At 38.6% G+C, this 12304-nt stretch overlaps 1 long non-coding RNA gene across 1 annotated transcript in view; it reads right to left on the bottom strand.

Annotated features, from left to right (window-relative positions):
- The window catches only part of LOC130542793 (uncharacterized), a 45671-nt gene extending 36505 nt beyond the window's left edge, over nt 1–9166 (bottom strand). Inside the window, exon 1 of the long non-coding RNA XR_008957610.1 lies at nt 8001–9166. This is a non-coding gene — a long non-coding RNA (uncharacterized LOC130542793). The remainder of the gene's footprint in view (nt 1–8000) is intronic.
- Between the last annotated feature and the right edge of the window lie 3138 nt (nt 9167–12304).

Genomic DNA, 12304 nt, shown 5'->3' on the forward strand with positions numbered 1-12304 from the left:
AAGAATAGCTCTGGTATCCACCAGAATTTGTCAAGGTTTTCCATTAATTTTAATTTTGTTTCTCCTTGGCTACTTAAGGATATTATTGGTAGCAGTTTACCAGAGGGTCCCTGTCAATTTTGGGAGGGGACCATATGGATATTTGATTATTAAGGAATTTGTATAGGACCTTATAAGACAATTTTTTCATTAGTGCCCTAATTGATTACAAGTGAGACATCAGCTCCTAGGCCAGCTTATTAATTACAGACTACCAAGAAGAGTAAACATGGATGGCCTAGGTATTGTTGAAGTCTCTGGCCTTGGAGCTAGTGTAGTTGTAAAGACATTAGTTCATGATCTCGGTCCAAAGCCTTTCAAAGTGTTTGGTACAGTCAGTTCAGTTAAGCTTGTGGCCTCCCATCCTATTTTGTCTTTTTATTAATCCACTAATGTCCGAGATAATGCATTCACAAATAAGGGAGCTATAGCAGGTTGGGTGGCCTTATTTATTGTGTGGAAGAAAATGCTTTAGGAAGAGTGCTTTCAGATGGGCCCTAAAGTGTGCAAAAGATTCCATCTTTCTTTTGTTTTCATTCTTGAATGGACCAATTAGTGTGGGCAGGGAAAATGGCAATGGCTTGTAAAAGTTCAATTGCTATTTTGTGAGCGCTTTCTGGTTGAGGATCTCAAATATTATCCTCCATGTTTGGCTTTCTTGCTTTCTACACCCATTTTCGGGCTTCCCCAGGTTTGACCAACAGGTACACAAGCTGATAAAGATTTGGCAGCTTGGGGTCATAGGCCCTGTTAGAAGGTGAGGGAAGGACAATAAAGTATCCCCCAAAGTGAGAAGGTACTTTGAGACTGGAAAATAAAGCAGGCCACTCCCTATGGTTTACACAGTTTCAGACAGGGTAACTTATTGACAGGGGGAGTTGGGCGGATGACAATCCATTTGTGCAGTTATTCGCAGCAGTGTCTTAACCTCAGTCTACAGATTTTATAGAGAAAGGGGATGCACAGAGGAACACTGTAGTGAGATCAAAAGGTCTGAACACACCTCAAAGAGTCTGCAAGCACCTAATTGACAGCTAACCTTGAATTCGATCTTGTGGCACCACCCCTCAGTTAGGAAGGGGAAAGACTATGTTCTCTCTAACAGATTATGGGAGGCCAAAACAAGCCTCCCTGTATCCCAGTCTTGGTGGGCATTTCGAAGGTATGTATATTAACTTACAATGGGCCCAGAACCCATAGGCCCAAGAGAGGTCAAAACAAGACAGAGGACCAAAGATTGAGTCAGTATTGTCAGCACTCCTACAAGCCCCATTGAAGACTCTATAAATTCTGCAAAAAACTTTTGTGCTTCTTCTGGAGTGTTAGAAATTTGACCAAGGGGTGAAAGATAACTGAGGGGATTCATATGCACCTTCATGTAACTTAATTTTAAAACTTTACTGTTTAACAGTCTCCCAGGGTAGAAAGTCAGTTTTAGAGAGAGAATTACTAAATTTGAGTATTCCGGTAAAGAGCAGTAGCAGTCACATCAGTCATTAGCCTTCTGTAATGAATCTCTCCATGAAGCTATTTTAGAATCTTAAAGCCTTCTGGAAGCTTCTACTTTCCAATTAAAAGAGGTATTCCATTTCATTCATTTAATTCAGGAATCCTTACTTTCAAGTGCCCTTCTCAAATAAACCATCTTGTATTAACTGTAATGTTCCCCATAAAGGCCCCTGTAATTCTAGACTGTTTTAGTAAAATGTTGCCATTTCCAAAGATATTCACAGTTCCTGGTACCATAGTTTTAGACATAAAATAAGCATGCGTGCTGGAAAGTGGTGCACTTGACTCTAAAATTTAAGAATCCCATTAGCTAAGCCTTTGGGTCTCTTGGAGCTGAACTAATACCTAAAAGGGATATGGCACTGAGTTCAGGTTTGTGCAAGTTTTACAGTGTGCCTCACTGCACAAATGTTTTCTTGAGGTAGGCAGGTGACTTACCATCAATCTAAGTGGTTCTGTAACCAACTTATCCTAACATAGGAGTCTCTGAGTTCGGAAGCAAGGCATTCTAATAGCTCTTAAATGCCTAACCTGTGCCCACCAATTTTTAGGGCTTTTTGGCCTCCAAGATCCCAGCTAGCAATAGCCTTTATTTACACAAAACAAGACAAACAAATGTGCACTTCAGCACATCAGGACTAACTAAAATATGTCACAGTGGACTGGCCAGCAGAAGGCCCCATGTGCACCACCAGCAATTCCCTGAATCAACTAAACCAGCAAACCCCAGGAAATGAGGACTGCAAATGGGAAATGGAGAAAGGACTCCAATGTGGAACTGAGGACTAAATCAAGGGCTAAGTATTAGTGCTCCATTAGTGCCTCCTCTGTGAGGCTAGAATGACTCGTTAACCCTGGACTGGAAAGCCCATTAGATCAGTAGCTCAAATGCAAAAAAAGAATGGGGCTGAAACTGAGAGGGACTTACCAAGAGCCCTCAGAAATGGCAAGACTATGAACTCAAAAGAGTTCTTGGAGTGCCACCCCTGTGTTTCTCCTTGTCCCTAAATGCCGTCAGAAGTTCACTTGGGATCCTGATGTTGTCACCAAATCTATTAAAAAACAAAATTTAACCAAGAAATTTGAAGATCTAATTGGCGTTTTAAAATGTTTCATGAATCAGGCAACAATCCATCTAGCAAGTATAGGGGAATTCCACCCAAGTTAAGCAAAAGGAAGGTTTCTAAAAGCAAAGATCGGGGATATAAAAAGGAATTTATGAGAAAGGAATGCATTGTTTACGCAAAGTCACCCTTCTAAGGGGAATGGAACGAGGTCTATCAGTAAATTTCCTAGTAGTGCCAAGAATATTCCATGTTGAGTGATTGAAGATTACACTCCCGGAAGCCTGAAACTAGTTAAGTTAGATATTAAGTCTTGTTTTGTTGACACAGGGCCTTAAGCTAAATAACTCCATCATGGGCCTATGGTTTTCTCTTTAACAATACGTATGAATATCTCACAATTTAGCATCATATTTAATGGTGAAGGACAGAATGCTTCCCTGCTAAGATCAGGAACAATACAAGGATGTCCACTCTTGCCCCTTCTGTTCAATACTGTACTGGAAATTGTAGCCAAAGCAATAAGATTATTTTTAAAACTTAGAAAGGAAAACATAAAACTGTGATTTGCAGACTACAAATAGAAAATCCAAGAAATTCATAAGAAAACTATTAGAACTGATCAAAAAGTTTAGCAAGGTGACAGAATATGAGATCAATACACAAAAATCCATTGTATTTATGTATACTAACAATGAACATTATAAAAATGAAACTAAGAAAACAAGCCCCTTAAAACAGCATCAAAAAGAATACAATACAAACTTAAATGTGAGACCTGAAACCATAAATATCCTAAAAGAGAACACAAGCAGTAATTTCTCTGACATCAGCCATAGCAACGTTTTTCAGGATATGTCTCCTGAGGCAAGGAAAACAAAGTAAAAATAAACTACTGGGACTACATCAAAATAAAAAGCTTCTGCATAGTAAAGGAAACAATCAAAAACAAAAAGAAAACCTAATGAAGGAGAGAAGATATTTGCAACTGACATATCTGATAAACTGTTAGTATCCAAAATATATAAAGAATTTATACAACACACAGAAAAAACAAATAATCCAGGGGTGCCTGGGAGGCTCAATCAGTTAAGCGTCTGCTGTTGGCTCAGGTCCTAATCCTAGGGTCCTGGGATTGAGCCCCACACTGGGCGGGGGGGGGGGGGGGGGGGCTCCCTGTTCAGTGGGGAAGTTACTTCTCCCTCTGCCTGCCACTCCTCCTGCTTGCACTCTCTCTGTCAAATAAATAAATAAAATCTTAAAACAACAACAAATAATCCAAGTAAAAAATGGGCAAGAGACATGAACAGACATTCCTCCGAAGAAGACATACAGGTGGCCAACACACACATGAACAAATGCTCAATATCACTCACCATGAGAAATGCAAATAAAAACCACAATGAGATATCACCTCACACCTGTCAGAATGGCTGACCTCAAAAACACAAGAAACAATAAATACTGATGACAATGAAAAGGACAAGAAAGCTTCTTACTTCTTGGTGGGCACGCAACCTTGTGCAGTTACTATAAAAACTAGTATGGAAGTTCCTCAAAAAATTAGAGGTTAAAAAAAATACTCTATTTGGTATTAACCAAAGACTACAAAGACAAAAATTGAACCCCTGTTTACTGAAGCATTATTTACCATAGCCAAAATATGGAGGCAATCCAAGTGTACATTGATAGAGGATTGGATAAAGAAAATGTGGCATACACACACACACACACACACACAATGGAAGAATATTACTAAGGCATAAAAAAAATTGCAACAACATGGATGGATCTAGAAGGTATAATGCTAAGTGAAATTAAGTCAGAGAAAAACAAGTATCATATGATCTCACTTATGTGTGGAATCTAAGAAACAAAACAAAGAAAAAAAGAGACAAAGCAAAAAACAGACTCTTAACTATAGAGAACAAACTGGTGGTTACTAGAGAGGAAGAGGGTTGGGGTATGGGTGAAATAGGTGAAGGGAATGAAGAGTACATTTATTGTGATAAGCACAGAATATTGTATAGAATTGCTGAACCACTATATTGTACACCTGAAATGAATATAATACTGTACATTAATTACACTGGAATTTAAAAAACAAATAAATATATTTTTTTTAAAGGAATACAAGAGACACCTGGTTGGCTCAGTCGGTTAAGTGGCTGCCTTCGGCTCCAGTCAGATCCCAGGGTCCTGGGATTGAATCCCACATGGGGCTCCTTGCTCAGCAGGAAGCCTGCTTCTCCCTCTGCCTGCTGCTCCCCCTGTTTGTACTCTCTTTCTCTCTCTCTGACATAATAAATAAATTTTTAAAAATCAAAATAAAATAAAAAGAATGCAATACATAGAAGCATATTTAACAAAAGCATAAGACTTACACATTGAAAACTACAAAACAAAGATGACAGAAATTTTTAAAACTCTAAATAAATGGAAAACATTTTGTATTTGTGGGCTGGAAGACTTAATAGTAAGCTGGCAATACGCCCCCACACTGATTTAGAGATTCAATGCAATCCCTATCAAAATCTCACCTGGCATTTTTGCAGAAAGTGACAAGATGATTCTAAAATTCAGGTGGAAATGCAAGGGATCCAGAACAGCCAAATAATTTTGAAAAAGAACAAAGCTGAAGGACTTTCTATTACCTGAAATACCAGGAAAGTCTTCCCTTACGGACAACTCTGCTTAGTCCACTGAAATAAACAGGCAGGACACTTATTTACCTATTAGTAACTTGAGGTCAGGCTCATGATACCCTCCCTCACTTCCCCATCTCCCCAAATACTTCAGTAATAACTCGTAACCAGGGAGTAAGGGGTCATCTCTCTGAGGTGATAACGTAATTTCATCCAGAACTCTATAGTCCTTGTAACTGTCTCCCTTGACCTGACCAATTAGGAAAACTCAATCATTTGCTTAGTCCTTTTGTTTACAAATTATTTCAATTGTTCTAAGCAATAGGCTATTTATTATAATAATAAAATTATGGAATTGACTATTGTCCAATTTCTAAAGCTATGGAAATTAGCTCAGAGTGTCATTAAGTTAACTTGTGCGAGGTCACCCAGTAAATGGTAACTTATTGTGTAACGAGGATAGAAAGAGCTTACAAAGTGAATAATCATGTTCTAAGTTAGTATCAATTAGTTCTGATACAGCATTCAATGAACTCTACAGGTAGATAAAACAAGTATTTCCCTACTGTTTGGAAGAAACCAATGCTCTAAATATTTAAGTGATATGTCCAACTGTAGACATTTGTTGATGATTTACTGGTGGCTATTTCCAAAACTTGAAATGTGAAAAAAGAAAATTTAATTAATTTTACAAAGACTGTGGTTTATAGAATTTTTTTTCTTTTTAGATTATATTGAAGTGATTGTAAATGTTGGAAATGAGGAATTAAGCCAACTTAAACAGGGCATTGTCATAGTGTTATTTTGCTTTTGCTAAATGACCTCAGGAAGAAAGCCTGGTATTTCTCTTTAAAACAAAACAAAATAAAACAAAAATTATCACTAAAAGAGAAAAGGCAAGCCATTAAAGCAAGAGCATATCTTTGCAACATATAGAACAGTATAAAGCTTGCATCCAGAATATGTAAAGTGCTCCTACAAATGATTAAGAAAAACTATACAAAAATGCTCTAGAGACTCAAAAAGAACTCATAAAGAATATCCAAATGGCCATAAATATACGAAATGTGTTCAGTATCACTCATAATCAGAGAAATGCAAAACAAAACTACAAGATACAATCACACACCAGCAGAAAGTCTGAAATCTAAGAGTGTGACAAACACAAAAACCTGGTAGGGAAAGAGTGCAGCGGAAACTCTCACATATGGTTGGTCAGAGAGAAGATACTACTGTTTTGAGAAAGTGCCATAGTTTAGTAGATTCCAATGACCCAAATCTTCCATTCTTATGCATGAAATGAACAGAAAGTGTGTGTACAGGAAGCAAGTACAAGAATATTCATATCAGAGTTCATTATATCCCCAAAGTGGAAAAAACTATACATCCATCAATAGGAAAATGGATAAAATATGATATAGTCATCCAAATGGAATACCACAAAATACTTAAAAAGAATGAACTACAGTACTTAAAGGAATGAACACAAAAACAACATGAGTATATCTTAAGAACACTAAGTTCAGAAAGTAGTTTGTAACTGATGATGTTAAAAGTGGCACATTTAAAAATTAAAAATTGAAGTGTGAAAAACAAAACCACATAACACTGAGGTAAAATAAACTAGACAAAAAAGAATACACAATAATCATGCACATAAATGTCTTAAAAAGTAAAATTACAATTGCTAAATTATGAAACTGAATTATTTCACAAGACCACTAAATTTAAATATTTAGTTTTAGGGGCTGTTCTGTATACTGTAGACATTTAGTAGTATCCCTAGCCTCTACCCTCTAGATGCCAGTAGTATCCTCTCAGTCATAACCAATTTGTCTTCAGTCACTCAAAATTATCTTCGAACCTTGCTAAATATTCCTGGGGGGCGGCAGGTGTGCAAATCATGCCCAGTTGAAAACCACTGCTCTAGAGATAGGAGGAAAATGGAGGAAGAAGGCATTTTACCATCTTACTCTGTTTCTGTTTTACCTAAATTGTTTAGAGGGAGCATGTACATAGCTGTTCTTTATGTAATTAATAATTTACAAAGAAAGCCTATTTCCTCATGGGTAAAATGGGAGTATATACCTAAACTCCTGAACTATAAATATTAAAACAGAAACAAATCAATTTCTTGGTACAGTTAAAAAAAGGAAAGAAAGTTATTTCACATGAATAGTTATTAAGAGCAGTGTTGAGAGAAGATGGAATCTGGAACAATGCAAAAATCTTGACTAGGAGAAACAGTTATTTTTGCCATTCACAAAGACAGGCAAAACAGAAATAAGAACAATTTACAGGAAATAAAATGAGCCTGATTTGGGATATATTACAATGGAAGAATCTGAGGGCCATTTAAGTAGAGCTGGAGCTGCTATCTAGAAAACAATAAAAATAAGAACTAAAGATTCAAGAGTTATCAATACATAGGTAGTACCCACAATCATGAGCCTTCAGAGAAAGCAATATGGCCACAAAGAAACTGACCATAACTGAGGAGTGAGAAATTGTACTCAGAGAGATAGGGCAAAACAAAACAATACAAAACAAAAAAAACACCAAAAAATAAAAAAACAGAAGACAGAGGGATCATGGAAGCCAAGAGAAGAGTTTAAAAAAAGAATAACTAAAGTCTCCTTAGATCTCATCTTTATAAAAAAGAAAAATTACGTAGGCTATTGGAAGAAGATATGAAAGAGATTCAACTCAGAAAGAGTAAGGTGAATCTCAAAGTAGCACTCACCATTAAAAGAATAACTCTAGAGCTGAGAAATCACCAGCCCTACAAGCCATCAGAGGAGGAAGGTTCTATTAAAAGAAAAGCCCTCAAATCTCTTGTACCTCTATCTTCTTGCAGGTGTACTCTGGTCCTCAGGAGAGGAGCAGGCTACACTCTCACTAGCAAACACTTTCTGAAAGGTCTGCAGCACTCTGGCCTCTGACCAAAGTAAAGTAGATCCTATTTGGACTATGAAACACACACCACTCAGAGTTAATCAGAAACTAGCATGCCTGGGCTCCAAACTTTTCATTGTAGATGCTGCTTCTAAAGATCAAGCTTCCATAAACATGTCTGATGTATTAATTCGGGTTAATGGTCCATGGAGGCTAGAATACAATGTATTCTCACTGTAAGCTTCTAAATCTAATGGGTATCTATGAAAACATTCTTCCGCATTTTATCATTATTTCGGAAAGCCCTAATCCAGATCTGTGTTCTTGAACTACACCAGGTCTGGGAAGCTCCAAAACTGAGGCAAAAATTACTGTACACCATTTTAGGGAGAAAGTCCTTGATTTTCATAAGATTCTCAAGATGGCCTGTCACCCCAAGGGTTAACAGGCACTGTAAGTGCATATTTTCTTACCTCGGGTCCTATTTATGATCATTCATTTAATAATTTGCATCCATTCTTTATTTTCACGTGGGAAGAACAGGTAGATACATCCACTAGGAACCTGGATATAAGCGTCTAGAAGAGAACTTAAGAGAAAGATTTGAACGCAAAAAAAATATTTTAACACCTCATAAGCATATAGACGGTTGTTAAAGTAACAGGAGTGGATAAGAAACTTCCTCCTACAGGATAGCATTATGAAAAGGAAACTGGAATTAGATTATGGAACACATAACAGGGAATTACACATACAGGAGAAAGGTGGGCTGATGAAGAAGAACCAGCAAGGGAGGCTGGGAAAAAACGGAGAACCAAGAATCACTAACTGTGCCTCAGTTAAGGAAAAAAGTCAGAAATACCTACTGAATTTGGCCACTAGGAGGCCCCTATCACCTGACCAGAAAATTTCAAGGAATTAGCTGGTACAGCCTTACTATGTCAAAAAATGAAGACAGGGAAGTGAGAGGGCAGTAAATACAGCATATAGTTTTAAGTAACTTGCCAGTGAAATCAAGAAAATAGACTAGATGACAGCCAAGAGAACATAGTGTACAAGGGAGGGTTTGGTTATTACTTTAGTGAGGTTCAGCAAATTCACGAGGTAAGGAAAAAAAGACTTCAGACAAGACAGTTATATCTAGACAGTAATTTCGGGGGGGGGGGGGGGGCTGCTGATGCTCCACATTGCAAAAAGCATTTTCAGAAAGGCACTGAAAGGTTCCCTTAAAATACAAAAGTTTGGCTTTGTCTAATACCTATGACCTTTTCCTACCACCTACCTCTCTTAACCCTCAAACGCTTTACAAAAAAAATTATTTTCGGGATGACTGGGTGGCTCAGTCAGTTGAACATCCAACGCTTGACCTCAGCTCAGGTTCTCATCTTGGGGTCATGAGTTCAAGCCCCACGCTGGGCTCCACACTGGGCATGGAGCATACTTAAAAACACATATACACGGGGTGCCTGGGTGGCTCAGTTGGTTAAGCAACTGCTTTCAGCTCAGGTCCCGATCCCAGGGTCCTCAGATGGAGCCCCACATCAGGCTCCTTGCTCAGCGGGGAGCCTGCTTCTCTGTCTCCCTCTGCCTTGCTCACGCTCTCTCTCTCAAATACATAAATAAAATCTTAAAACAAAAATAACCAAAAAACCCCATATATACATTTTAAAAAATGTATTTTCCCCGACTTCAAAAGAATAACGAATCTGCACAAAAGCTAAACAAACCTCCACAAAGTAGCCTCAACCTAGAAAATGATTTCCAAGACACCACTGGGAACCTGTACATCCCACCTGAGGGCACACTCTCTATTCCACCTGTCGAGGAAGCCCCTCACAGCAACAGAGCCCACACGAGTCCGCAGCCTCACCAAGCGGGTTCTGAGCGGCTGTCCCGGCTGGACAGACCTGAAGCGAGAAGCGGTAACAAGCCCTAAGGCAGGGCAGCTGCAGGTACAGCGTCACCCACGGCTCACCGACCCAGACCATTTCAACCCCTCACCTCTGTGAACGCCGCCACAGGTCCAAAGGCTTTCCAGAAGCGTCTGGCACCGCCCCTTCCGGAGGCTCCTACAAGCCCTGCCCCTTCCTGCCACCTCCCCCTAGTTCTCTTCCGGGTACTGAGCTCCCTAGCGAGAGCATCTTTCAATAACTGTCCGGGGTGCAAGGTGCAAGAAGGAGTTTGAAGCGCGGCAAACGCCTTTTCAGGCTCTGGCGATAGAGAAGTGGAAAAACAGAGCTGCTTCCCTCAAGGAGCTTCTATTCCAGTTGCGGGAACCGACCATAAGCTAATACACAGTAAATATATCATTTAACGGACGGTGGTAAGTGCTATAAAGAAAAACAAAGCAGGGTAAGGGGGAGGGGAATGAGGACCCAGTTCCTTCCTAGTAGTCATCAGTCACCTGTCTGGTAAGGCCTTTCCGGTAAGGTGGTATTTGACCAGCCCGAAGGGAATGAGGGCCGTAACTCTGTGACTACCTAGAAGAAGAACGTTCCAGGGGAGTGGGACCAGCAAGCATAGGTGTCCTGAGGAAGCGAGTGTGGCCGGGTCAGAGGCAGCAGAAAGGGTGATGGATGCAGACGCAGGGTCTGCCAGACCTCTTAGGGTTGCGAGGTGCCCACAGGCCGCTCAGCGGGACACTGCCCGCATGTGAGCCCGAGCCACCCCTGCAAAACCAGCGGCAGGAGCGGTGAATTGTTGGTGGGACAGTAAAATTGAACCAAGAAGGAGACAGCTTTCTCAACCATGTAGCATAATTATGTTTAGGATTGCCAGATAATGTGCAGGATAACCACTTAAATTTGAAGTTACGAGAGGCAACGACTGATTTTTTTGGTATAGCTCATGCGAAATTATTCGCTGTTTGTCAGAAATTGAAGTTTAACTGGGTGTCCTGTATTTTTATTTGCTAAATCTGGCAACCATAATGCTAGAGTCTTTCAGACGCCAAGTTTGGAAACAGGAGCAGTGCTGTGCCAGGCCTTATTGGAGCCTGAGGCAAAAGAAACATGTGCCTCTTACATACATGTTTTTGTGTTGGTGTGTCTTAATGGGTAATGTTCCCAAAATAGGTTTAAATACTGAAAAACTGAAAAGTTGGTATATAGAAATTCACATCATTTTAAAATTTAAATATTTTATTTATACCAAAAATAAAAAATACTATAAATTAATTTTCCTGAATTTAACGGAAGCTCATAAATAAAATTTTCAAGATTTACTTCTCTTGACCAAGTACAATCCTAGATCATTTTTATTTTTTAATCCTAAATAATTTTTAATTAACATTAGTTTATGGAGACTTACTTTGTAGGATGCCACCACTGTGACTGGTAGAGTTTTAAAAAAATTTCCCGAGACCACTTATATATTTGGATAGGATTCCACTAAGAAAAATTTGTGAATCTGTTTTACAGGATCCAAACACAGTGCTGTTTTTTAAATTACAAAATTGTTAGCTGCCTTAAACTTCTTCATATGAAATTTCCATAGGATTTAAATCGTCAGGGTACTCTTTGACTGCTTTTTGTAAATCAGATGTTTTGGTAGAAAATAACCTGTCTCCATAGAAAATAAGTTCTCCAATTTAAAGTATTTGAAGACATCTCCATTTCTAGAACATCTATAATCTTCTTTAATTTCTATTTGGTAAACATATTTCCTATAATAGTTGATACACTCATCGGTGATTTGTACATTTCCAGTCTTCAAGACATATTCATATCTCTTGCTAATGTTTTACATTAATACTTCAGAGTTACTTGCTCTCATTTCTTAAAAGCAAAGGGACAGGCCTTCTATTAAGCAGGCAACGTGCCTTGCATAGTCATGGGGGTTATTTTAACAACCTTTTTCTACTTAGTTCAAAATATCATCTCATACAGATAAGATGCATAAAAATTTGTAATCTCTTTGCACCAAGATGCTTGCTATTTCAGCATATTGTATTTTGTCATTTGATGTTATTTTAATATTTAACAGACATCTTTAATTTGTGTGAAGTGCTTTGATTGCATTTGCTCTTGATTCCCCTTAGGACTTATATGGGTGTTTTAGTGTAGTTTTAGAGCAGGCTTAATATCCTACCTGCTCACTGAATTCACAAAGTACATAAACATCCTTTGTCCAATACTAAAAAAGGGTTATATT

The sequence above is a fragment of the Ursus arctos genome, unplaced genomic scaffold (genome assembly GCF_023065955.2).
Source record: "Ursus arctos isolate Adak ecotype North America unplaced genomic scaffold, UrsArc2.0 scaffold_5, whole genome shotgun sequence".
Lineage (NCBI taxonomy): Eukaryota > Metazoa > Chordata > Mammalia > Carnivora > Ursidae > Ursus > Ursus arctos.